This window comes from Jaculus jaculus, chromosome 4 (assembly GCF_020740685.1).
Source record: "Jaculus jaculus isolate mJacJac1 chromosome 4, mJacJac1.mat.Y.cur, whole genome shotgun sequence".
NCBI lineage: Eukaryota > Metazoa > Chordata > Mammalia > Rodentia > Dipodidae > Jaculus > Jaculus jaculus.
Window position 1 is genome coordinate 86,760,036 of NC_059105.1, and position 27,168 is coordinate 86,787,203.

General features: G+C 39.9%; 1 pseudogene; it reads right to left on the reverse strand.

The window, feature by feature from the left end:
- LOC123460238 lies at nucleotides 1-27,168 on the reverse strand (annotated as a pseudogene).

Genomic DNA, 27,168 nt, shown 5'->3' on the forward strand with positions numbered 1-27,168 from the left:
TTATCGAACTTGAACAGGAACTGTATCACTATGCTCATCCAGAAGTTGAGTTGGCTTTCTAATATGTGACTCTATCATGCCAGTTTCTGCTCTTTGTGCAAAAGTTTTGGGCACCTTTGCTTCAAGATCAGCTAGAAAAACAGGCACGAAGAACATTAGCTTGTCTCCAGGTTCATCTTTTCTCCCCTGTGGTGTTTTGATTCAGGTGTCCCCCATCAACTTATGTGTTCTGAATGCTTAGGTCCCCAGCTGGTGACAATTCAGGAATTGAAACCTCATGGAAGCAGTGTATTACTGAGGGTGGGCTTATAGGTGTTATAGCCAATTTCCCTTTGGCAGTGCTTGGCATACTTTTCTGCTACTGTTTTTCACCTGGTATTGGCCAGGAAGTGATGTCCACCCTCTGCTCATGCTATCATTTTCCCCTGCCATCATGGAGCTTCCCCTTTAGTCAGTAAGCCAGAATAAACACTTTCCTCCCAAAGGCTGCTTTTGGTCTGGTGTTTTCCTGACAGCAGTGGGAAGCTTACTGCGACAAACTGGCACCAGAAGTGGTGTCATTGCTACTAGAAATATTACTGTGGCTTTGGTCATTTGGAACTGACCTGAGGAAGGAATGGGGAAATATTTGAAACCTTGGCCTAAAAGACACCTTGCAGTGCTTGAAGTACAGCTTGATGGATTCTGGTCAGACTTGGAAGACCTGAATGCAGTAAGAACTATGGACTGTGAGGGCTGATGAGTGTGAGAAGGAGCTTTGCCCTTTACCCAGACTGGACTAATAGCAGTTTCTTTTCTCCATTTATTTGTTATTATTTTTAATTTGATTTTTAAGATCATATTTTGTATGGATTTATCATGTGTTGGTACCACCTTTGCCCTCCTCCCTGCCACAATTCTGCTAGGGGCCCTCCTCAGTGGGGTTGCTGGTAGCTCGTACAATATATCTTCCCCTCTCCCACAAAATTCCCTAAGCCTTGGTGGGTATGTTTTCAATCTACTTCAGTGATGAGCTCTTAACCTCTGGATCTCTATTTTTGTGTATGTTTGAGTATCTTCAGTGCCTGTCTCATTTACCCTGGTGCTGATTGTCAGGCTCACCACGGAAGCAGCACCCTTGTTCATCTCCCCACTTCCTCTGTGATTTTGCCTGGGCCTTGACTGAGATGCAAGGGATAGTTTATCTCCTTGGGTCTTACTACCTTCTGTTTTTATGCCATTACCATGCTGTTATTATTACTATGGCTTTGTAGTATAGCTTTAGATCAGGTATGGTGATACCTCCAGATGTGTTTCTTTTGCTGAGGATATGTTTAGATATCTGAGACCTGCTGTCCTGCCACATGAATTATTTTTATGTATTAATTTTTGTATATCAAGATAGGTTCTTGGCTCACCTGTAACTCACTACATAGTCTCAGGGTGGCCTAGAACTCTTAGAAATCCTCCTACCTCTGCCTCCCAACTGCTGGATTAAAGGCATGCACCACCATGCCTAGCCTGAGATCATATTTTCTATCTCTGTGTAGAAAGATGCTAGGATTTTTTTTGGTATTGCATTAAATTTGTATATTTCTTTTGGTAGAATTTCCATTTGCATAGTATTAATTCTACCTACCCAGGATCATGGGAGGTTTTTCCATTTTCTCATATCCCCCTTAATTTATTTCTTGGTTGTTATTATGTTTTTATTATATAGGGCTCTCACATCCTTGGTTAGTACTATTCCAAGGTATTTAATTATTTTGTGGCTATTGAAAGTGGGTCTGCCTTACTGATTTTTTTTTTATATTTGTCCTTTCCATATAGAAAGGATACCTTTTTGCATTGATTTTATATCCTGTTATTTTACTGAAGGAATTAATCACCTTTAGAAGAGTTAACATAGAGACTTTTGGGCCACTTATGTATAGGATCATGTCATTTGCAAATAGGGCTAATTTTAATTCTTCCTTTCTAGTTTGTATGCTTTTATTTATTTCACCTGTCTTATTACTTGGGCTAGGATTTCTAGTACTATGCTGAAGAGCAGTGGTGAGAGTGGGCACCCTTTCTAATTCCAGATCTCAGTAGTAACTCCTTGATTCTTTCCCCCTTAAGCATCATTTGGGCTTTAGGTGCTTTACATACAGCCTTTATTGTGTTGTGATATCAACTCTCCATGCATATTCTCTCCAGTGTTTTGATCATGAAGCGACGTTGCATTTTATCAAAGACCTTCTCTGCATCTATTTTCAGGTATGTAATGAGAATAAGCCAGTGACCAAGAGCTCTGTGATTTCAAAAACCAAAAAATTGTACTAAAGGTGGAGATTGACAGGGCTATCTACTTATGCTATTTTGTTGTCTCCATGCTTCCTGTCCTCCCTCCCTCCTTCTTCTCTTCTTTATTTATAGTTTTTTGCTTATTTTCTCTTGTTTATGTACTACAGCATTATTCTGTCCTAGTTTAGTAACATACATATATATATGTACATATATCTTTGTATGTTTTGTCATCTCTTTCACACAAATATTTCTCAATATACAAACATCTTGAACCAGGCCTGACCTATTAGAAAATGTTAGAAGCAAGTAAGAATCTGTACAACAAATAAATTAGACTCTGGGTTAGAGAGATACCTTAACATTTAATGAGCTTGCCTGCAAATCCAAAGGACCTGGGTTTGATTCCCCAGGACCCATGTAAGCACATGGTGGTGCATACATCTGGTGTTCTTTTGCAGTGGCTGGAGGCCCTGGTTCCCTCTCTCTCTCTCTCTCTCTCTCTCTCAAATAAAAGTAATTATACTTTATTGGAGGTGAATTCTAGAGGGATAATTCACATCTCAGCAGTCAAACTCTGTACATCTAAGGTGTATGTGGAGCACTTGACAAGAGGGTTTATATCAGAAGATTGGGATTATTTTGGCAGGGACAGTGGGAGAAGGATAGGAAGTGTAAAGAGGGGAACTTCTTTGATCTCCTTTCCAACTTCGTATATATTTCCCCTGGGGTCATTAAAATAGCCAGGGGCCAGTGGTAGGGATAGACTTCTTGGAGTCTAGCAGTAGTATGTTAAATTTCTCAGAGCCTCAATAGAGAGATTTACTAACTTCTTCCTTCCCTGTGTTTTATATTATTAAGAAGAAGTCAAATTGGTGTCCTGAAATTCCTGAGATGAGCCATATTCTTTCCCCCCACAGCTCATGGTTAGCTCTCTATAGCATGAGTGACTTCTCCAGCTCACCCTTGTGTGTGGGTAGTCTGTCAACTAGTCTCTGTGTCTTCCAGCAGCTCATTAGGAGATAAGAAAAATGCTGGGTCTTCTACCCACTCCTGGTGAGGAGTAGGTCTGCTTTTACACAATTTATTTCATGTCCTACATTGTAAATAATACCTTTGGGTACATTACACCAATGCTACATCACTGCTTGTACTTTTTCTTTTCCTGTGGTCTGGGTTATATGTGTGCAGACACTCATCCTTGAATATTAAATCTTCCTGTTACTAACATGATCTTAATACTAACACAACTTGTCCCCAAACACAACTTGTGAGATAAAATCAAAGAATCAAAGTACGTATGATATAAGAATACAGGAAGATATTACATTAAAACCTGTAAATAACTAAAGTCCTTCCAGTAAACACACACACACACACACACATACACACTTTGCAGAATAGGTTTAAACAAACATATATAGTCCACAGTTGAAGCTACTTAGATAGGAGTTATAATCATATTTGAAAAATAAATAATGTGTGAGCCTAGCCAATGTAAGCTATGCAATAATTCTTTGAAGGTCACAGAGTATTTTATACAAAGTCCCTATATATAATCCATTGTCTTTAGAAAGACAACCCGGGATAGTTCATGTACAAAATTTCCTTTCTAGACAAAAATCTCATTAATATGCAATTTCAGACATTGTGTAATGGGTAAATTGAAGTTCTAGGGTGCTTCCTGGGACCCCAAGCCCTGAGTTCATATCTTCAAACTAACCAAAGAATTGGCAATTCCATATTCAAGAGAATGTTTTTAAAATACCACATTTTATTCAGATTTTACAAAGGAATGAAGAAAGGGGAAGGCTGGGAGGTAATGGGAGATAAAGTGGGAAGAAGAGAAGTACACTACATGGAGTCCAAAAGCCCATATGGACCACAGGTAGCTCAGGAATCCATGTGGCCAGATATGGATCTGGGGGAAAAGCATGGAAAGAAAAAGAGAAAAAAAGTTCAAGGAGCTTTTGCCACGTGGGGAACTGGAGCAGATAAGGAACCCATGGGGAGAGTAAGGGCTAGGGGCCCTCCCAGCTCGGTCTGGACTGAGCCATCCCAGGCCCAGCTGAGGGAAAAACTCACCCACAGCTGGCAGTTTCTAAGTGATCAGAGAGAGATTCCCTTCCCTCTCCTTGCAAAGGTGCATATAACCTTAGGGTGGTGGGCTGTCTTTTGGCCCAGGTGAACCAGAGGACCAGCTGGTTGGTTAGGGCTAGGGGCTGTCTCAGGAAGAGATTAGCTCTGGCACCTGAGTCCCAGGGGCTGAATTTGACCAACCACAATGTTTAGAAGACCTCATTGTTAGGAGAGATCCTGACTGTGGAAAAACAGTTCTACAGAGCTAGGCAAGAGTGATAAAAAGTCAGATGATCATGTATTTTTATCAAGTGCAAATTTTCTTGCCCTTTTTACCTTCAGGGGTCCAGTCACCCTAACTCCACCCCCTTCAATTGGAGGGTTTAACCTCAAACTCATTTGGAAAGGCAATCCAAATGCTTAGGATGGTTAAATTATCTTTATGTCCCCAATGCCTTACCCTTGAAACACTTCAAAATTTAATATGCAACACTTATCAGACTTTAACATGCATCAGGATACCCGCAGGTTTTATTAAACACAATTGCTAGGCTCCATCTCTGTGATTCTGATTTAGGAGGTCTCTAGTGACACCTGAGATTTTGAGTATCCAACAATTTCTAATTTGGGAACCAAAAAGTAGAAATTAAAATAATAGTTATAATAATAACATCTTCTGTTAGGTTTGTACATGTGTGTCTTTAGCAATGATTTTATTTTAAGAGAATTAGAATATTAGAGCACCTGAAAGATGAGGATTACATTTTAATTTAAATGTGTAATTGAGTTATTATATTAACTTACTAATTTAGACAGTCTTAGGTTATTAAATACAAGTATTAACATATGTGTATGAATGTATTGAGATATTTAAGTGACTTTAAAAATGTTATATTGAATTATTAGGACATTTATACACTCAAATCATTACACTTACATGATGTATTTTTATTGGTTGAACTTTTATGAAATTGTTGTGTGCTTAAATCCCCTTCCCCTGCCCCAATTTTCTTTATCAGTGGAGTTATTGGTATTCATTGTGAAGACCAAGAGGCCTCAGTCTGTCTCTTCAGGGGTGGGGAAACACTAGGGCCTCAGGTCATTCTTACCCTCCCTGAGGCTCTTACAGTATTTCTATCTCCTCCTTGGCAAGGTTTCCTGAGCCTTGGCAGGTAAGATAAAGATCTGATTTAGTGTAGCTTTCCCTGTATGCTCTGGATCTCTGTTTTGATGAGGTTTGAGTGACCACAGTGCCTGTTGTTGTTTCCCTGGAACTGTTTTTCAGGCTATCCATGAGAGTAGTTGTTTCACATTCATGTCTTCCTTTGTAATACAGGTGGGCTGAGGCAGTTGAGGTGGAGGTGACCTATCTCATGGTAGACAGTGGATTCTCTGTTTTTGATTGTAATAAACAGCTTCAGATCACTGATATAAACTTCCAAACCAGGCACAGGTATGGAAGGAGGAATATTTATTGAAGCTTACAGATCCATGGGAAGTTCCATAATGGCAGAAGAAGCTAGCCTGCTTTCACAGGTCCAAACAGAAACCCCAAGCCAAAAAAACAAAAAGCCACACCACATAGCACACTTCAGGAACTCCAGCAGGAATTATTTAAGCACTTTGCATATGTTTAGACTGGAATTTCAAATCCACCACCATGACATAGGGGTGGACCCTAAGATCCACCTAGCAACACCTCCTTCACCCATGTGGTTGCAGATCTAAATCACAAACTATAATAAAATCATGAATATATTGGGGGCCATTGATTAAACTACCACACTGATATTGACATATCCTGGTTCTTTCCAATTTTCTCCTCCATCTGTAAGGAACTATAGAAATGACCCCTGAAAGTATACTCTTTCCTCCATCTGTAAAATAGAATAGATTCTCCAACTAAAAGTGAGTAGTTTGAATAAAAAAGGATAAGCCTAGTCAGTAGAGAGATATATTGATGTGTATAACCATTCTTCTTAGTTAAAGAGCAGTGGGATTCTCTCTTGAGCCTATTGGTTTTCTGTCCTAGAGAGTCTGGTTTGGTTTCCAGAGCTAGATATGAGTTCTCCCCACTGAATGGGTCTTATGTCCAGTCTATGAGCAGTTGTTTACCTACATCAGCTTTTTTGCTGCTATTGAACAAGTGTATACTTCTTGCTCAGATGGTTGATTTTGTAACTAGCAGGATCTCCTGCTTATTCAATCTGTTGATAACCATTATTCTCTAGCCACTCTCATAGCACCTCCCAATACCATGAGTGCTAACCTGGATTCCCTTTCAGTTCCAGCATGGTCATATGACATCCTTTGGCCAGAGCTGGTGGTGTTTTCAGCAATAGAAACTTACCTTTTAGTTCCTTACTCTTACAGGTAAACAATTGTTTAGGCAATGGCCTATATTATTGTGGGGACTTCATGTCTCCCTAGCCAAGAGCTCTTTGTGTAGGGAGTACCAAATTCTGGCCAGAGCTCATGGTTTGAGGGTTATGCTTTCTCCCTCTTTTATGGAGCTCTTCTGTTCTGGTCTCCCTCCCCCTTAATAAAGGTAATGACTTGTATAATGGTATGCAGGAAGAATGTTTCTATGGAATTGGTTCATGTTGCTATTATTTTATGTATTCCCCTCCCCTAAACCCCCTCCTATGCTCCCAAGATCTTTCCATATCTTCTCTCGATCTCTCTTTCTTATTTTGACCATCAACTTTTGATCAAGTAGCCATTTGTCCTTTCCTTCCCTAGTTGGCCTTTTTTCTATCTTCATTCTAGTACCATGTCCATATTGTTGATATTTACTGTGGCTTACAGTTAACTGATGCTGTTCTAGGTCAGGAGACATGATGAGGCATTTTTTCTTTCTGAGCTTGTGTAACCTCACTTACCATGACTTTTTCCAAGCCCTCCCCCTTTTCCTACAAAGTTGATTATTCCATTTCTCCTGACTGCTGAGTAGAATTCCATTGTGAATATGTACCACATATTTATTAACCATTTTTTGTTGGTGGGCATCTGGGATAACTCCCATTTCTGGTTATTATGAATAGTGCAGCAATAAAAATGGTTGAGCAAATGTCTCTGTGATATATAGTAAAGTCTTTAGGGTATATGCTTAAAAGTGCTATAGCTGGATCTAATGGTAGTACTATTTTCAGCATTTTGAGGATTCTCTATATTGATTTCCATAGTGCCTTTCCAAATTTTCACTCTCACCAGCATTGCTCTTCCCCCACATCCTCACCAGAATAAGCTGTAATTTGATTTTTTGATGATTGTCATTCTGATAGCAATGAGATGGAATCTCATAGTGGTTTTAAATTTGCATTCCCCTGATAAGTAGAGAAGTTGAACATCTCTTTAGGTGTTTAGTGGACATTTGTATTTCTTCCTTTGAAAACTTTCTGTTCAATTTCCTGCCCCATTTTTCAAGTGGAATACTTGATTTTATTGTTTAAGTTTTTGAGTTCTTTATAGATTTTAGATCTTAAACCTTTGTCAGAGAGTTAGCTGGTGAAGATTTTATCTCATTCAGTATGTTGCCTATTGACCCTGTTGATGGTTTGCTTGTTTGTGCAATAACTTTATGTTCATGAGGTCCCTATTATTGAGAGTTTGCCTAATTCCCTGGGCTACTGGAGTCTTTACTCAGGAAAAAAAAAAAAAAAAATCTTTCCTTATGCCTATATCTTGGGGTTTTCTCCCTATTTTATCTTCTACTTGATTTAGATTTTCAGTTCTTTTGAGGTCCTTGATCTATTTGGAGTTGATTTTAGTGCAAGGTGAGATGAAGAGTCCAACTTCAGTCTTTTACATGTGGCTACCAAGTTTCTCCAGCACCATTTGCTGAAGATGCTGTCTTGCTCCAGTGAGTGTTTTTGGCCCCTTTGTCAAAGATTAGGCAACTGTAGTTACTCAAACTCATACCTGGACCTTCAGTTCTATTTCAATGATATAGGTGCCTCTTTTAATGCCAGAATAATGCTATTTTTATTACTATGGCTCATATTATAACCTTAAATCAGGTATGATGATACCACCAGAGGTGTTCCTTTTGCTGAGTATATTCTTGACTATCCAGGGCCTTTTGTGCTTCCTTATATTTTTTTTAAAATTTTTTAAATTAATTTTTATTTATTTATTTGAGAGTGACAGACAGAGAGAAAGAGGCAGACTGATATATATATATATAGAGAGAGAGAGAGAATGGGCATACCAGGACCTCCAGCTACTGCAAACGAACTCTGTGCGCCCCCTTGTGCATCTGGCTAACATGGGTCCTGGGGAATAGAGCCTCGAACCAGGGTCCTTAAGCTTCACAGGCAAGCGCTTAACTGCTAAACCATCTGTCCAGCCCCCTTATAATTTTTGGGACTATTTTTCTTTCTAATTCTGTTAAGAATGCTGCTGGGATTTTGATTAATCCATGTATTGCTTTTGGTAGGTGGCCACTTCATTTTTATTTTATTTATTATTTATTTGAGAGAGTAAGAAAGAGAAAGAGGCAAAGAGCAATAAAAAGAGAGAAAGGGGGAGAGAGAGAAAGGGAGAGAGAGAGAGAGAGAGAGAGACAGAGAGAGAGAGAGAGAGAGAGAATGGGCATCCTAGGGTCTCTAGCCAATACAAATGAACTCCAGATACATGTACCACCTTGTGCACAAGGCTTTATGTGGGTACTGGGGAATTTTACCTGTACCCATTGGCTTTTCAGGCAAGTGCCATAACCTCTGAGCCATCACTCCAAACCCATGGATGGCCATTTAAAAATATTAATTCTTCTAATCCATGAGTGTAGAAGATAATTCCATCTTCTCACATCTTTTTCCAGTTCTTTCTTCAATGTTTTTATGGTTTACTTGTAAAGGTCTTTTATTTCGTTGGTTAGGAAGATTCAATGGTATTTGATGTTTTTTTTTGTTTGTTTGTTTGTGGCTACTAAAAATAGGACAGTCATATATACAAAGACTAGTGATTTTTGTGTGTTGATTTTGTATCCTTCCACTTTGCTGAAAGGGTTTATCACTTCTAAGAGGTTTTTAATCTCTTAAGTATAGAATCATGTCATCTGCAAATAGGGCTAGTTTGATCTCTCCTTTTCCAATTTGTATCCCTTTTATATCTTGCTGTTGTTACTTGAGCTAACAGTGTTAAAATGCAGTGATGAGAGTGGCCACCCCTGCAAAGATATAGACCTTAATGGGAACATTTCAAGTTTTTTCCTATTTAGCATGACATAGGCTTTTGGTCTATTGTATATTGCCTTTATTATGTTGAAACATGTGCTCTCTATCCAAATTTTCTCCAGTGTTTTAATCATGAATGGATGTTGAATTTTATTGAAGGCCTTTTCTGCATCTATTGAGATGAACATGTGGTTACTGACTTTGAATCTGTTTTGTGATGTTTAAAGTTTATAAATTTTCATATGTTGAACCAACCCTATATTCCTGGGATGAAACCTTCTTGATTGAGGTGGATAATGTTTTTGATAAGTACTTCATTTCAGTTTGCAAGAATTTTATTGAGAATTTTTACATCTAAATTCATCATGAATATTGGTCTGTAGTTCACTTTTCTTGTGTGTCTGGTTTTGTTATTAGTTCAATGCTGTCTTCATAGAAAGAATCAAGGAGTGTTCCCATGTTTTCGATTGGGTAAAATAAAGAGAAAAATTGGCTTAGTTCTTTGATGAAGGTTAGGTGGAACTCAGTAGTGAAACCATCAGGGCCTGGACTTTTATTTCTTGGGAGAGTTTTAATCACAGCTCCAGTCTCATTTAATGTTATATATATATTCAGTTGATTTATCTCATCTGTACTTAGTTTTAGTAGGTGGCATTAGTTAAGGAATTCATCCATTTCTTCCAGGTTTTCCAATTTTGTAGAGTATGGATCCTTGAACTACATCCTGATGATTCTCCCAAATTCATTAAGGTTTGTTTTAACATATCCCTTTTCGTTTATGATCTTCTTGATTTGAGCCTTCTCTTTTTTCCCCCTTTTGATCACATTTTGTAGGGTTTATCAACCTTGCTTATTTCTCTGTTGAAGAACTAGCTCTTTGATTTTTCAATTTTAAATTATTTTTTATTACCAATTCATAGATTTTTTTTGCTCTGATTTTGATTCTTTTCTTTTTATTTCTTTCTTTCTTTTTTTTTTTTTTTGTTTGGTGTTTTGGTGTTTTGGTTTTTAAAGGTAGGGTCTCACTCTAGCCCAGGCTGACCTGGAATTCACTCTGAATTCTCAGAGTGGCTTCGAACTCACAGCAATCATCCAACCTCTGCCGCCCAAGTGATGGGATTAAAGGCATGGGCCACCATGTCTTGTTTCTTTATTTCTTTACATCTGACACTATTGAGTTTGGATTGTTCCCTTTTTTCCAATGCATTCAGATGGATAGTTAGGTTGTTGATTTGATATCTCTTTGTTTTTGTAATGAAAGCAAACATTCTTCTTAATACTGCCTTCACTGTATCTCATATGTTTTGATATGTAGTATTTTCATTAACATTCCATTCCAGAAAATTTTTAGTTTCCTTTTTGATTACTTTGGCTATTCATGCCTAATGTAATAGTGAATTGTTCAGCCTCCAGGGGTTGGTGGAGTCCCTGTTGTTTTCCTTGCTTTTATTTATTTATTATGTTTTGGTTTATTTTTATTTATTTATTTGAAAGTGACAGAAAGAGAGAGAAAGAGGCAGATAGAGAATGGGCTGCCAAGGCCTCCAGCCACTGCAAAAAAAACTCCATATGTATGCACCCCCTTGTGCATCTGGCTAATGTAGGTCCTGGGGAATTGAGCCTTGAACAGGGGTCATTAGGCTTCACAGGCAAGCACTTAACCAGCACCATTCTCCTTGTTTTTAATCTTTAGCTTTATTGTGTTATGATTCAATAAAATGCATAGAATTATGTTAATGTTCCTGAATTTGTTGAGACATGTTTTATGCCTCAATATATGATCTGTTTTAGAGAATGTACCATAAATTGTTGTGAAGAATGTGTATTCTGTAGAATACTTTATAGATGTATGTTAAGACCAGTTGATCTATGGTATTATTTAACTCTTTTATTACATTGCTAATTTTTTGCTTAGATGATCTAATGATGGTATTAGAGTATTAAAGTCTCCTATTATAGTTGTGTTGGGGTTATGTTTCACTATCTAAGAGAAGTTGCTTTATAATATTTTGTACTTCTTTTTTTGGTACATATAGTCTTATAATTGCAATATCCTCTTGTATTGTTCCTTTGATAAGTATGAAATTCTTTATCTCTTTTGGTTGAAATTTCTTTGTCTGATATCAGTATAGCCACCTGTGATTGTTTCTTATTTCCATTAGCTTGGAACAGCTTTTTCCATCCTTTTACCCTAAGGTTCTGTCTATCTGGTCAAAGTTGAAAGACTTGAATGAAGTAAGAAATATGGCATGTGAGGTTTGACTTATGAGGATGAAAAGAGCTTTGCCTGGACTGGGTTAGAAGTGGTTTGTGGGAGAGGCTTGCTTTGTTCTGCTTGCTTGTGTCCTGAGAACTTGTTCAGGGTTGCATTGCATAGAAATGGACTGGTGTAAGCCGAGGGATATAGCATGGGAGAAATGAAAGCTTTGGGCCAAAACTGCTGTCCATTCAGCTACAATTGTTTGAGAGATTACAACCATTGAGATTGGGCCAGTTGACCTGCATTGGGACAACAAGAATACTGTAGTTTTTTGAAGGAGTCTGAATGTTGAAGGAGGGTCCTGGCTTTCAAAATAGGCTTTATTCACCACCATGGGTTAAGAAATTGATAGCCCACCTAATTTTTGGACTATAGAGGGGGTCATTGAATATGCAACATGGTTTTGGTTTTTTTGGAAATGGCCATGGACAGTGTGAAGTAGGATTATTACCTGCATGGATGTCCAATGGAACCATGAAGATAAGCCATGGATTGCAGTTGGAGACCCAGTAGAGATTCCCAAACTATGGGATGGTTGCCAAGGAGAGCTGCCATCAGTGGATGAATTTTTCCAAGACTATGAGTAGCCTATCTAGAGTGGTGTAATTGAACTCAAGAGACTATCACTGGTTAGAATTGACTTGGATACTCATCATTGGTCAGAGTTGTTGGATGTGGAGCTAAAGAGTTTGATATTTGCCCTGCTCAAGTCTTATACTGGTTGAATATTTCTTTGCCATAACCAATACCATCTTTTACAATGTGAATGTTTATTCTGTGCATTTTTTTTATTTCTGTTGTTATTGTTTAGTATTATGGCTTAGTTAAAGGAACTTGGACTATGGAGATGCTTGAACATCCTAGGGATTGGTAAAAATGATGGGGACTTAAAGTTGGAAGAATTCATTGCATTTTACATAATGTATGCTTGTGTTTTATGAGAGCCTCCAGGAGGATCCAATTCCTGAATTGCCACCAGCAGGGAACCTAGCATTCAGAACACATAAATTTATAGGTGGCACCTAATGTATTATCGGGGGCAGGCTTGTGGGTATTATAGCCAGCTTCCCCTTACCAATTTTGGTGTGTTGATTTGGGTATCCCCCATAAACTTAGGTGTTCTGAATGCTAGGTTCCCAGTTGGTGGAGATTTGGGGATTAATACCACTTCAAGGCAGGGTGTTTTTGAAGGCAGGTTTATGGGTGTTATAGCCAGTGTTGCAATCAGGTTCACATTATTGGTAGAAATCACCCAAACAAGAGCAGCTTGTGGGGAAAAAAGGATTTATTTTGGCTTATAGGCTCAAGGGTAAGCTCTGCAATGGCAGGGGAAAACAATGACATAAGCAGAGGTGGAAATCACCCCCTGACCAACATAAAGTGGACAATAGCAACAGGAGTATATGTCAAACAATAGCAAGGGGACACTGGCTATAATACCCATAAGCCTGCCCACTCCCAAATCTTCATCATCTGGGAACCTGGCATTCAGAACACCTAAATTTATGGAGGACCTCTGAATCAAATCACCACATTCCACCCATGGCCACCATAAATTAATAACCATACATCATGTAAAATACAATGCATTCAGTCTAACTTGAAAAGTCCCCACATTTTTGTTTTTATCAATCCCAATGATGTTAAAACATCCCTATAGTCCAAGGTCTTTTAACTGAGCCATAATACCAAAATAATAATAATAATCTCCCCCAAAATTCATAATAGCACAGAATAAACATTCACACTGCAAAATATGGTATTGGGTAGACCAAATATTCATCTAATACAAGATTTAAAATAATCAGGGCAAACATCAAACTCGGTAGCTTCAAGTCTAACAACTCTAGTCAGTGACAAATCTCCAAGTCCGATAATTCTAACCAGCAACAAGTCTCTGGAGATCCAATTCTGTCCCTCCAGCTAGGCTACTCACAGTCCCAGAAAACTTTGTGTGGGCCAGCAGCTCTGCTTAGCAGCCATCATGTGGGCCCAGCATCTCCACTGGGTCTTCATTGCAACCGGTGGTTCATAGTCATGGCTCCATGGGGTGGGTCTCCATGGAGGCATCCAACAAACCTGTTTCACACTGCTCACGGCCATTTCCAAAACAAAAGACCATGTTGCAAACTCAATGACCCTCTCTTTCTTGCATTTCTTATACTCCACGATACCAGGTAGGGTGCCAATTTGTTAATTCAGTGGGAGATAAAGCCAACTTTGAAGAACAGGGCACTCCTTGAGCACTCAGGCCCCTTCAAAAGAGTCTACATTCTTCCTGTTTCCCCAGTGCAGGTCAGCTGCCCCATTCCCAATAGTTGTACTCTCTCAAACAATTTGCAGGTAAACACGAGCAGTTTAGGCCCAAGTAATTGATTTTTCCTGTGCCATATTCCTCTGCTCACACCAGTTCATTTCTATGCAAAGCAACCCTGCCCAACTTCTCAGGACATGGGCATAACAGCAAGCTTCTCGCACAAATTGCTTCTAACCCAGTACAAGCAAAACTCTTTCTGACCCTCAGAAGCCCAATCTCATAGTCCATAGTTCTTACTGCATTCAGGCCTTTCAACTCTTAACAGAATAGTCCATCCAGCTGTTACAGCATTATAATGCATATCTTAGGCTGATATTTCAAATCCTTCCATATTCCTCTTGAAAATCAGCTCCAAAAGGCCAACGCCACACAGTCAGGTGTGAAGCAGCAATCCCACTCCTCGGTACCACTATACTGTTGCTGCCAGTTTCACATTGCTGGTAGAAATCACCCAACCGAAGAGCAGTTTGTGTGGGGAAAAGGATTTAATTTGGTTTACAGATTCAAGGGGAAGCTCCATGATAATAGGGGAAAGTGATATCATGAGCAGAGTGTGGATATCACACCCTGGCCAACATAAAGTAGACAATAACAACAGGAGCATTTGCCACACACTGGCAAGGGGACACTGGCTATAATACCTGTAAGCCAGCCCCCAACAATAGCACTGCCTCTATGGGTGTTAACTCCCAAATCTTCATCAGCTGGGAACCTAGCATTCAGGACACCTAAGTTTATGGGGGACACAAGAATCAAACCACCACAGCCAGTTCCCCCTTTCCAGTGTTTGACACACTCCTATTGCTGTTGTTGTCCACCTGATGTTAGTGAGGGAGTGACGTCCACCCTCTGCTCATGTTAGCATTTCCCCCAGCCATCATGGTGCTTCCCCTCAAGTTTGTAAGCCAAAATAAGACTTTTGTTTTTTCCCCACAAGCTGCTCTTGGTCAGGTGATTTCTGTCAGCAATGCAGACCTTACTGAAACACCATTGTTTGGCATTCTCTTGTTACTGTTAGCTAACTAATGGTGGCAAGGAGGTAATGTCTAACCTCTGCTCATGTGATTGTTTCACCTGCCATCCAGAAGCTTCCGCTCAAGTCTGTAAACGAAAATATATTCCTCTTTTATTATTTCCTTTTTAAGTGGCTGGACTGCAGAGATGGCTCAGGGGTTTAGGTACTTGCTTTCAAAGTCTGATGGCCTGGTATCAATTCTCCAGTACCCACATAAGTCCAGGTGCAGAGTTGTACATGCATCTGGAGTGCATTTGTGGTAGCAGAAATCCCTTGTGCCCCCTCTCTTTGCAAATAAATAAATATGTTTAAAGCCTACTTAAAAATATAACTTCATATAGTAAATTTATAAATTTAAATTGCAGTACTTGAGAAAATTTAATTAGCCACATTGTAAATGTTACCTTAAATGTGCTGTTAAAAATTTTAATGTTAGTAAACATAAATAAAATTATGAGACTTTAAACTAGGATTTCATAGTTGAAAGAAATGAGATTTAGAATACAAAACTAATTAATAAGAAAATTAAAATAAAAAAAAAGAATGGCTAGCCCTCAGGCTGGTGAAATGGCTTAGCTGTTAAAGCATTTGCATGCAAAGCCAAAAGAACTTGGTTCTATTCCCCAGGACCCACGTAAGCCAGATGTACATGAGTGTACATGTATCTGAAGTTCATTTGCAGTGCCTGGAGGCCCCAGAGCACACATTTTTTTTTCTATCTGCCTCTCTTTCTCTCTCTCAAATAAATAAATAAAATATTTTTAATAAAAAGAGATAGGATTTAATTTCAAATATCAATAAAAGAGGTAATGATTTTTTCCAAAAAGAACCTGACTCCAGATAAACATTTGTGTGTGCAAAAGTTGCCTTTGAAGATGTCAAGCTCAAACTAAATTCCCTAAGTGCCATCTTTGTGTTCCTCTGTATTTGAACACTATATATATATATATATATATATATATATATATATATATATATATATATACATATATATATGCTTTGATCACATGCTGCTTCTATTTTTTCCCTTCTAGTAGCTTTCTCTTTCCTTAACTCAGGGATCACAGTGGGATCTCCTGTCCTGCTTGCTTATATCACCTGTCAATCTTACCTTCCTCACACTTAAAACTGTGTGTGGCCCTCTGGAAAAGAACTCTTTAACCTGTTTTCTACCTATTTTTGCCTAAAAAACTTATATGCGACTCTGAGTATATAAATTTATATAACTTAAACATTTAATGTTAATAAATCATGAAGAAATTTCATTCAACCAATTCTTTATTATACATAGATTCTTACCATTTAATAAAGACACAAGCAAACTTATATACTAGTGACATGATATGCTTGTTAATTTTTACATAAATGCTTAAATAATGGATGAATATTTGGTACTGAGCATATAATGCATCTCTAACATTTTCAGACGTGTTTGATATTTTGATTTTATAATCTTCAGTGTTTAGAATACTGCGTCCCAGAAATAAGTTTATGGCTTTTCCAGAAATTGTTGGAAATTTTGTTCTATTCCCAAGCCAAAACTCAATTAACTTCTTTTTTAAATGAAACTCAATCAGTAACACAGTTTTTAAAATCAAACATTGTAACACAATGCAACCCAAAGATATTAACTAGATTCCTGCTGATATAGAAAGTCTTTGCTTTCTGTAATTAAACCATTATGTTTCTACAAAAGTAGAAAACTTTGTATGCACAATAAAGACTCTTTAATTCATTACAGACAACAGTCTTAAATCTTAGCAGAGGTTTTTCCAACAATGTTGAGTGGCATGAGGGCATGTGCAGTGCAAAGTGCTCATGTTGCGTGCTCACAAGCAAAGCTGTCATGATGTCATGTGACACGCGTGAGTGCATGCTGACAGAAGTGCCTCAGATTCAACATGTGTTTGATTTTGAATTTATTCTTAGTTATTACATGTTTAGGAAGCTTTTACTGATGACGAATTTTTCACAACCACCACATTCATTTACATGACTTTCATATGGGGTCATGACCCAACCGTGTAAGGAGCTGTGCTCTCAAACCCTGTAAGTGGATTCTCGTATATTATTCACTCCTAGGGGCAACGCCAGGGTGAAGGTCTGAGTTGAAGGACAGTGAAAGTGCTAAAAGGCTATAAGGGGTATTTAGTCATAACAACAACATTGTGCTGTAAGCATAATTATTAAATTCTTGATTTATTGGTTAACGTGATAATATTTACTTCATATATATCATACTGATAGCAGTTCTTCAGAATCTTTTCTTTTACTTTTACAGAGTTTGATGTTCCATTATTTGCTTAAGATTTTTATTTTCAGTGTTTTCTCAGAACTCATGCCTATAAATCATTTCTAGTCTTTCTCAGTGCTGTTGTATAGCAGATTCCTCCAAATTGAAATACTCCAGCCTAAAGAGAGGAAGGAGGCTCCAGGGATTCAGGAAGTCAAGGCTGAGAGACCAGAAACTTAAACAGTCACATGACAACTCCTCCTTGAGCTTATAGGAAAGATTAAGGCAGACTTTGACCAATATTCTTTAGGAATTGAAGCATGCCTTCCTGGGCTCGGACATAAGGGAAGGAATGTCCGGAGATTCAGGAAATCAACAAGTCTGGGGAGAAGGTTACAACCCCTCTCCACAAGGCGATATTAAGGGACAAAAACAACTACTTGAGTAGGAGGCTCTTGGAGCTGCCTGCAAGTGGTGCAGTGTGCAAAAGTCTCTGTCTAACCAAGCTACCTGCAAGTTTTTCAATATGCTCCAGAGATGCAGCATCTGTGAATCATCATCTATACTTGGGTAGGCTTTTTGGTGGTGACTTTGAGTCATTGCTCCTGTAAACAAGTCCTCAACCTGCTCTGTAAGTAACCCCAATAAAATCATTGGTTCACTAAAGCTAGTTTTGGTGTAATCATACTTTTGTCTGTCATATGTGTCTTATCTGGGATAAATGGATGTTCATCGAAGTAGACCCAGAGAAAAAGTTTTCACAAAAGTGAGTATTGAGAGAATAGGAATTTATCTATCCTTCTAGAAAACATTTCCAAAACAACAGCATCAAAGACAATTTCAAGGAAGTATCTCAGCAACAGTTAACTATGAAGACTGATCCTAAATGAGTTAGAACACTCCCTCCATATCATACCCAGTCCAGGAAGGCCCCTGTAACAAAGGCTCCAAAGTGTTATGAGACACCTCTGGATACAAAAGTGCACATGTGTATGCACACGCGCACACATACACACACACAATTTCCCCTAAGATGCACTGTTGCAGTCACATCAACCAAGGTAAGTCATGGTGTCCACTTCATATAAAACAAGAAACAGACTGCAAACATTACTTCCCAATCTTCTTATAGTTTAAATCCTTTTGCAAAGACCTATTTTGTCCTTCTTGTAAACTGTGTACAATCAGCAGCAGCCACTCCTGTCTAGCATGTATACTATTTATACATAAACAGATGGAGAAGGGACCAAATTTGCAGCACCATGCTATTTTCAGAGAAACTTACAAGTCTTATATATAACCTATTTCATATAAAAGGGTATTTCAAAGGAAGGACACAAAAATCCTGCCTACTAGCAGCAAATACACACCCAATTCAACCAAATATCCTTAAAAATTATGATGTTCTGAGCCAACAGATGTTCATCCCTAGAAGGCTACCCCACACCTAAACTGAGTGTCACACATATTTGGATAATAATATAAAATATGTCATTTCATTTTTCCATGGGAAAATTAATTCTAGTATTTAAAACTGTAGGCTAGAAATGTTTAATATGTTAACATTGGGAAGTTCTGTCTACTGAAGTTATTTATTTATTTGAGAGTTTTTATTATGATTTATTTTTTGGATATATATTATATATATATTTAATTACATATATATATATATATATATATATAGAGAGAGAGAGAGAGAGAGAGAGAGAGAGAGAGAGAGAGAGAGAGAGAGAATAGGAACACTAGGGTCTCTAACTGCTACAGATGAACTCCATATGCATGTATCACCTTGTGAGTCTGGCTTTACATTAGTCCTGGGGCATTGAACCTGGGTCCTTAGGCTTTGCAGGCAAACACCTTAACTATTAAGCTATCTCGCAAGCCCTACTGAGCACTTTTTAATTAATCTTTTATAAAAAGGTTCTACTGTGATAGCTTCTCTTTTCTTCCTCAATTATGCTGAGGGTCTTCTTCAGTGGGGTTATTGGTATTCATTGTGGGGACTAAGTATTGTCAATCAGTCTCTATGTGGAGGGGCACATGGTACCTCAGGCTCTTCCAACCTACCCTAAGTCTCTTAAAATCCTTCTGTCCCTTCTTCTGCTATGTTTCCTGAGCTGTGACAGACAAGATAGAGATCTCATTTAGTGTTGTGCTCTCTATAGGCTGTGGTTCGCTGTTTTGATGAGGTTTGAGTGACTATAGTGTCTGTTTTCATTTCCTTGGAACTGGTTTTCAGGAAAGCTTCATGTCTAGCCATGCAGTGGCTTCTAGGTTCAGGCAGATTAGGTAAAGGTGACCCATTTCATGGTATAGATTTAGCCAGTTATGATGAATTGATGTTACCTGATTCTTCCCAGTGTTCTCCAGCATCTATAAGAAAATGGATTCACCAAAAAAAAAAGTAAGAGCAGTTTGATCTAAAAGAGATAAGTATAGTTATTAGAGAGAATTATTGATGTGCATACGCACTCTTCTTAAAGAGCAGTGAAAGTTTCTCTCAAGCCTGTTGGTATCTTTTCGAAGGGCATATGAGGTGGTTTCAAAAGCTAGATAGGAGTTACCCCTTCCTGCCCTGAGTGGGTCTCATGTCCAATCCATGAGCAGTTTGTTATCTGCATCAACTGTGTGCCACTATTGCATGTGTGTACTTTTGCTAGGCTGTTTGATTTTTTTTTTTTTAATCTGGTAGGCTCCCCTGTTTATTTACTCTATTAGTAAGTAATTATCCAGGAGCTCTCACAGCATATTATAGTACTGTGAGGGCCAGTGGGGGTTGGGAAGGCAGGAAAATTGATTTCCTCAGTTCCAGCATGGTCACTTGATGTCCTGTGGACACAGGCTGTGGTGGCTTCAGCAATAAGGTCTTATATTTTAGCTCTTATCACACTTTCATGTATTTTTTAACCAATAAGTTATTTTACATAGTCTCTACTATGAAAGACCTAAGTGTTCTAGCTATTGATCTTGTAATGGTACTCATCACAATAGTACAAATAATTAGTCATTTTTTAAATTTATTTTTATTTATTTATCTGAGAGTGACAGACACACACACAGAGAGAGAGAGAGAGAGAGAGAGAGAGAGAGAATGGGCATACCTGGGCCTCTAGCCACTGCAAAAGAACTCCAGATGTGTGCGCCCCCTTGTGCATCTGGCTTATGTGGGTCCTGGGGAATCGAGCCTCAAACCAGGGTCCTTAGGCTTCACAGGCAAGCAATTAACTGCTAAGCCATCTCTCCAGCCCAATTATTCATTTTTTCTGAGTTCCAAATTTATTATCAGAGAGAAATTATATAAATTGATAGTTTACTGAAATTATACTTATAGAAGTATGGTGGTTTAATTAAGGTGTCCCCCATAAACTTAAGTGTTATGAATGTTAGGTTCCCACCTGATGGAGATTCAGAAATCAATAGTTGGAGGCAGTGTATTTTTGGAGGCAGGCTTATGGATATTAATACCAGTTTCCCCTTGCCAGTATTTGTCATACTCACCTGCTGTTGTCTACCTGATGTTGGCCAAAAGGTGATATTCATCATCTGTTCATGCCATCCTTTTTCCCTGCTATCATGGAGCTCCCCATTGAGTCTATAAGCCAAAATAAACTCTTTTATCCCACAAGCTGCTCTTGGGTTAGGTGATTTCTGTCAGCAATGTGAAGCTGACTGCAACAGTAAAGTTGGTACTGAGGAGTGGGGTTATTTGCTGCTAGACACCTGAATTTGTGGCTTTGGCCTTTTGGAGCTGATTTTCAAGAGGAATATTGAAGGATTTGAAACCTTGACAACTAAGCGATGCCTTGCAGTGTTGTAAGTACAGCTTGATGGACTATTCTGGTCAGTGTTGAAAGACCTGAATGAAAAACTATGGACTGTGAAGTTTGGCTACTGAGGGTGAGACAGAGCTATTCCTGCACTGGGCTAAAAGTAGTTTGTGTGAGAGGCTTGCTATTATGCCCATGTCCCGAGAAGTTGTGGAGGATTGCATTGCAGAGAAATGGACTGGTGTGAGCAGATGGATATAGCACAGAAGAAAATCTTTGGGCTGACACATCTGCTTGTTCAGCTATAATTGTATGAGAGATTACAACCACTGAGATTGGGTCACCTAAGGTTGTCTTCTGGCCTCCACAAACACTTGAACATATGTATACACACACACACACACACACACACACACACACACACACACACACATAACATTTGGTAAATAATTTTCCAAGATTTTTTCTTCTAATGGTGTGAATATGCTTCTTGAGAAACATCACAAACAGGAGAAATTAGAAGGCTTCCATATGCAAGGAACAAGCAATGCAACTTGCTTAAGAAATAAGGATATTGATGGGCGGATAACAAAGTGCAGAGGCAGGACAGGTTTGGGGGTCAGTTGATTGATGGCTTATTTTGATTAAGATCCCAGGTTCATTTCCCTTTTCCACTTCCAGAAACAAACATTGGCTTTATCCTAAGCCTAATTACCCTTGCTTTCAATAATGAAAAAAGCCTCTTGCAAAAACCATGAAATAAATCACTTTCCCATCAATCAGCATGAATCAATTAAGTCAGTAGTTCACCTCTAAATGATTATAAGCCACCAGTTCTGCCATGCACCAGTGAGCCTGAATCAGTGTTCATTGCAACTTCCCTAATACTTTGAAATATCTGCAGCATTTAGTAAAATCATAGATTTCTGAAAGCCCAATTGAGCCAAAGTGACTGGGCATTTCTGAAGAGTCTGATAATATTCAACTGCTTCTCAGGCGAGTCTTCTAATCAGTAGATATCCTGTAGATGTATCACAATCCAAAACTGAGTTGAGATGAGGTCAGCTCCTCTGAGTCATTGAAGGCAAGCACGGATGCTTCAACAAATTGGTGTTCTGCTAGGAAAAGAAAACAGAGCAGATACTGGATACCAACCAGCAGTAACAGTGATAGCAATAGATTTTATCTTAGTTCTTTACTCTGGACCTTTCCCAGTCAGGGAAATTCTTCCACCTCTGTCTTTGTGGATATCCCTCTCCTTAGAAAGGTGTAAGTCTCTCATATTGAATTCTAACTGCCCATATAGTATGGGTAGCAGCTATTTAAAATAATGCAACTAAAGAATAATTGCTGGGTAAAAGAAAGCTTTCTCTGGTTTCCCTCACACTGAAAATGTAAGTTCAGAGAACATGGTCTGTTTGGCCTTCATGGAGACCAACTCATCTGGAGACATACTTTGTTGCTGTAGAGAGCTCTGACAGACTTAGATTCTCCCCATGCTCTGCACTGTTCTTGAACCTTGAGTCACATTAACAAAATCCTAATGAAATGTGCTAATGCTTCTAAGATGAAAACATAGAAAGCACACACACACACATCCTATGTTGAATTATGTATTTAAACACACACATGCACCCAAGAAGAATAACAATCCTGCAACCAGATAGGAATAACACCCTCTTATTCCTGGACACTGCCACTAAGAATTTTAAAGGATGGGGCTGGAGAGATGGCTTAGCGGTTAAGCACTTGCCTGTGAAGCCTAAGGACCCCGGTTCGAGGCTCAGTTCCCCAGGTCCCACGTTAGCCAGATGCACAAGGGGGCGCAAGCATCTGGAGTTCGTTTGCAGAGGCTGGAAGCCCTGGCGCGCCCATTCTGTCTCTCTCCTGCTATCTGTCTTTCTGTGTCTGTCGCTCTCAAATAAATAAATAAATAATTTAAAAAAAAAAAGAATTTTAAAGGATTTTTTTTTTTATCAGAGAAGTGGCAGACTATGTTGCATTATTTTGATGTTTTTGTATTAGTTATATATATAGTGAGTATATAGCCATGATGGTACCATTGTTAGCCTTCTCCCTGTTGCTCCCAATATAGGCTATAGGTGTTGCATTGTGAGGGTGCCCTTTAGTTGTGGGGGAGAGGTAAAGTCTCTGTGCATAATGACCCAACTTATGGCTCCAACCATCTTTTTGCCCCCTCTTCTGCAAATTTCCTTGAGCTATGTTTGGTTCATTTTAGGTCTATTTTAGTCACAGGGGGTCTTGGGAGTCTCTGTGTCTCTGGATATCTGATTTGATAGGAGTTGAGTGTTCTCTATGTGTGTCTCCTTCACCCTTGTGCTGGTACTAGGTTCACTGATAAAGCATCTCTTGCTCATTACCCCACTAACTCTATGGCTTCACCCGGTGCTCAGGTAGGTTGTGATGGGCTGATACTCTCTTCAGGTTCTGTTTCCTTTTGAAAAAGAGAAGCAGAGTTCTCTGCCCACCTATAAACAGCTCCATTTCTCCCAAGACCCCGCCCCTGGCCAGGTCTCCACCCACATCTCACAGCCTGGTCCCCGGCAGACATGGGATCCATGATTCCTGGTCTCACTCTAGCCCAGGCTGACCTGGAACTCCCTCCGTAGCTCCAGGCTGGCCTCGAACTCATGGCGCTCCTCCCACCTCAGCCTCTCGAGCGCTGGGATTAAAGGCGTGCGCCACCACAACTAGTTGTGCTCAGGTCCCTTTACCTTTGGTCTTCACGTCCCGTGCCTTAGGCCCCGCCCTCACCTCCTCCCACTGGTGGATGTAGCGGATGAGCCGCGACAGGCGCAGCAGCCGCAGGAGGCTGAGGATCTTGATGAAGCGCACGATGCGCGCTTGTACACCTCGGAGTCGATGCCCTTCTCCACGATGAGGAAGATGTAGTCCACAGGGATGGACAACACGAAGTCCACCACGAACCACGTGCGCAGGTACTTCTTCTTGATCTTCTCAGGGTCCAGGATGATCTCCGTGTTGTCTTCTATCACGATGCCCCTGCGGAAGTTCAGCACCAAGTCCATGAGGAAGAAGGTGTCAGACACCACGTTGAACACGATCCACGGCGCTGTGGTCTCGTCCTTGAAGAAGGTGATGCCCACTGGGATGATGATGAGGTTTCCCACCATGAACAGAAGCATGGTGAAGTCCCAGTAGAACCTGGGGGAGGCAGCAGACTCAACCTCCCACCTGGGCCCTCCGCCCACGCCTAAGGCACTTTCCAGAACCCCAAGGAAAAAGCGGTTTTCAGGATTCCAGCCCTATCTGAGGAAGCAAGGAAAGGTGGTTTCCCAGACCCTAGATCCACACGGAATGACAAAGGTTTCTAGGACAGATCCCACTGACGCATCAAGGAAAAGTGGCTTTGAAGACCCCATAACTCGAGGCAGCAAGGAGCAGCCATGAGCCATGCCAGCAGGGGTTGGCACTGCCTGCAGGAAGCCTCCTGACCTCAGGCAGCCCGTGGTCCTCTGTCCGGTCCTCTCTGACTTTGCCTGGACGTTACCTTGAGGCTGCAGAGGTCACTCAAAATAGATTAAAGAGGGACAGTATCTGGTGCATCGCTGGCCTTCATGAAAATATAAGAGAAGAGTAAAAAGGACAGAGCAAGCCAGGCATGGTGGTGCACACCTTTACTCCCACTCAGGTGGCAGAGGTAAGAGGCTCGCCATGAGTTTGAGGCCACCATAAGACTATTTAGTGAATTCCAGGTCAGCCTGAGCTAGAGAGACCCTACCTCAAAAACAAACAAAAAACAGAAAAAAAAAAAAGAAAAAAGTTAAAAAGTTCAAGGTCAATGACATCAAAATAAAAGAGAGACTGAGATGGGGAGGGGATATGATGGAGAATGGAGTTTCAAAGGGGAAAGTTGGGGGGGGGGGGAAGGATGGTATTACCATGGGGTTACTCTCTATAATCGTGGAAAATGTTAATAAAAATTGAGAAAAAAAAAAAAAGAAAAAGAGAAGCAAATTCTCCAATGGAGAGTGAGGTCAGTGAAAGATCTATGGATATCCATTCTTATTTTAGAGCGAATTTAATAGGTGTAGGCCCTCTTATAGCCCACCATTACTGGGAGCTTGATATTGGTGAGCAAGCTTGTTTTTGCATATGGCTATGATGTGTTTCCCCATTTCAGATATTGTTTCCATTCCACTGAGTTAGCCAAATCAAGAAGAGGTTGGTAACCCACCATGGCTGTGTGCCACTATTGCACTTGTGTAAGCATCATGTCAGGTTGTTTGCTGTTGGGCTCTGAAAGGCCCAGCTGTGAGGCCTAATGGAACTTCCTGAGCCCAGCTAAAGTTTGGTGACCTGTCTCTGGCCAGCTAAGACTCAGCAAGATGCCTAATGGCTTCTGGCCTGCTACTTCTGCGTGGCAATTGTAATTACCATTTCAATAGTTAAAGTTTACTATTGGCCCTTACCTCTTCCCCCATCCTAAAATCCCCACCTTCGTCCACAACATGATATAGGCAACTTCTCAGAGTAATAAAGCGAGTTGTTTTCTGTGAGTTCCTGCATTGAAAAGACTCCTGACTCAGTGTGGTTTTTCTCCAGTGGCCAGGAGAGGTTTCTGAATTGTTCGACATTCGTCATCCTCCTTCAACCCCTAGGGAGGAACCAGCAGGCCTGGTCCTTCCCTCGACACTACCTGACCCAGAAGGAGCCCTGCATCTGGCGCCCAATGTGGGGCTCTAAGACCCCAACTGACTACTGCACCCTGTGAGAGGCAGTCATTGAGGAGGTAATCGGTGTGTGCGGGTGAGCATACCCTCATGAGTTATGAAGCAGTCTTCATATTTAATACACTAAATTTTGCTCCTATACCCTGTACTTCTTGTCGACATCTCTTCGTTCCCTTTCTCTTCCCCTTCACCTGTGATTCGATGGCAGCTTTTGTATTTCTAAAGGCTTGTGCTTCTCTCTCTCTCTGCTTGGGCCTGTGAAGGTAGGCCTGCTTTTCTGCCATTATGAAACTTCCCCTGGATCTGTAAGCTTCACAATAGATATTCCTTCCTCCATAACTGTACCTGGTCTGGAAGTTTATCTCAGCAAACCTAAAGCTGTCTAATGAGCTGAGATAAACCTGACCATGTGGATGTTAATCTTTTGGAATCTTTGTTTTAAGGAAATAGACATGGACTTGATGCCTACAACTGAAGGTGTCTTCTGGAGTGGTAAGCCAAATTTTATGGACTATTCAGATGAAAATTTAAAAAATTCTAAATACAGACAACATTAAACTTCGAGGCTTAGCTTATAAGCTTTCTAAGAGGAAAAAAAGACTACAGGGAACTTTGTTGGAGCTGGGCTACTGGCATAAGGGCTGGCTACATCCTGCTGCCCAGGCCCAAAGAGTTTAATCAAGGTTAAATTTGTAATAGACTGATACGCTTAGCTAGAGATATTGGATTAAAAGATTTAGGATTTGTTTTTTCTTTGTTTTGGATTTTTGAGGTAGGATTTCACTTTAGCCCAGGCTGACCTGGAATTCCCTATGGAGCCCCAGGGTGGCCTAAAACTCATAGTAATCCTCCTACCTCCACCTCCCAAGTGCTGGGATTAAAGGTGTACACCACCATGCCCGGCTAAGACTTAAGATTTTAAGCTAAAATCCGCAAGCAAATTAAAATTACAGACACTTAGACTAATTTTAGGTTATAATGGTTCAATTTACATTGTTTTAGTCTCTCCTTGCTATGCCTTATACCAGTTAAAAATATTTACTCTGTGCCTTTATAAGTTAAAACTGTTTAACTTGTTTAATTTTACAAATCTCAATATCTTAAATTGGTGAAGACTGTGGGGACCTTTAAAATTAAACTAAGTACAGTTTATAGTATATGATAGTTATAAATCCATTGGGAGCCAGGGACAGAATTTGGTAATTTAAATAGATGCCCCCTCCTGGCAGCTTGCGCCCAGCCCTCCCCTACTGGAAAATGGCTGGCAATCCACCTTCTGGGAGACTTCCATGTGGCCCCCTTGGACTGACCCAGGTGGGGACAGGGGAAACGTCCGCCAT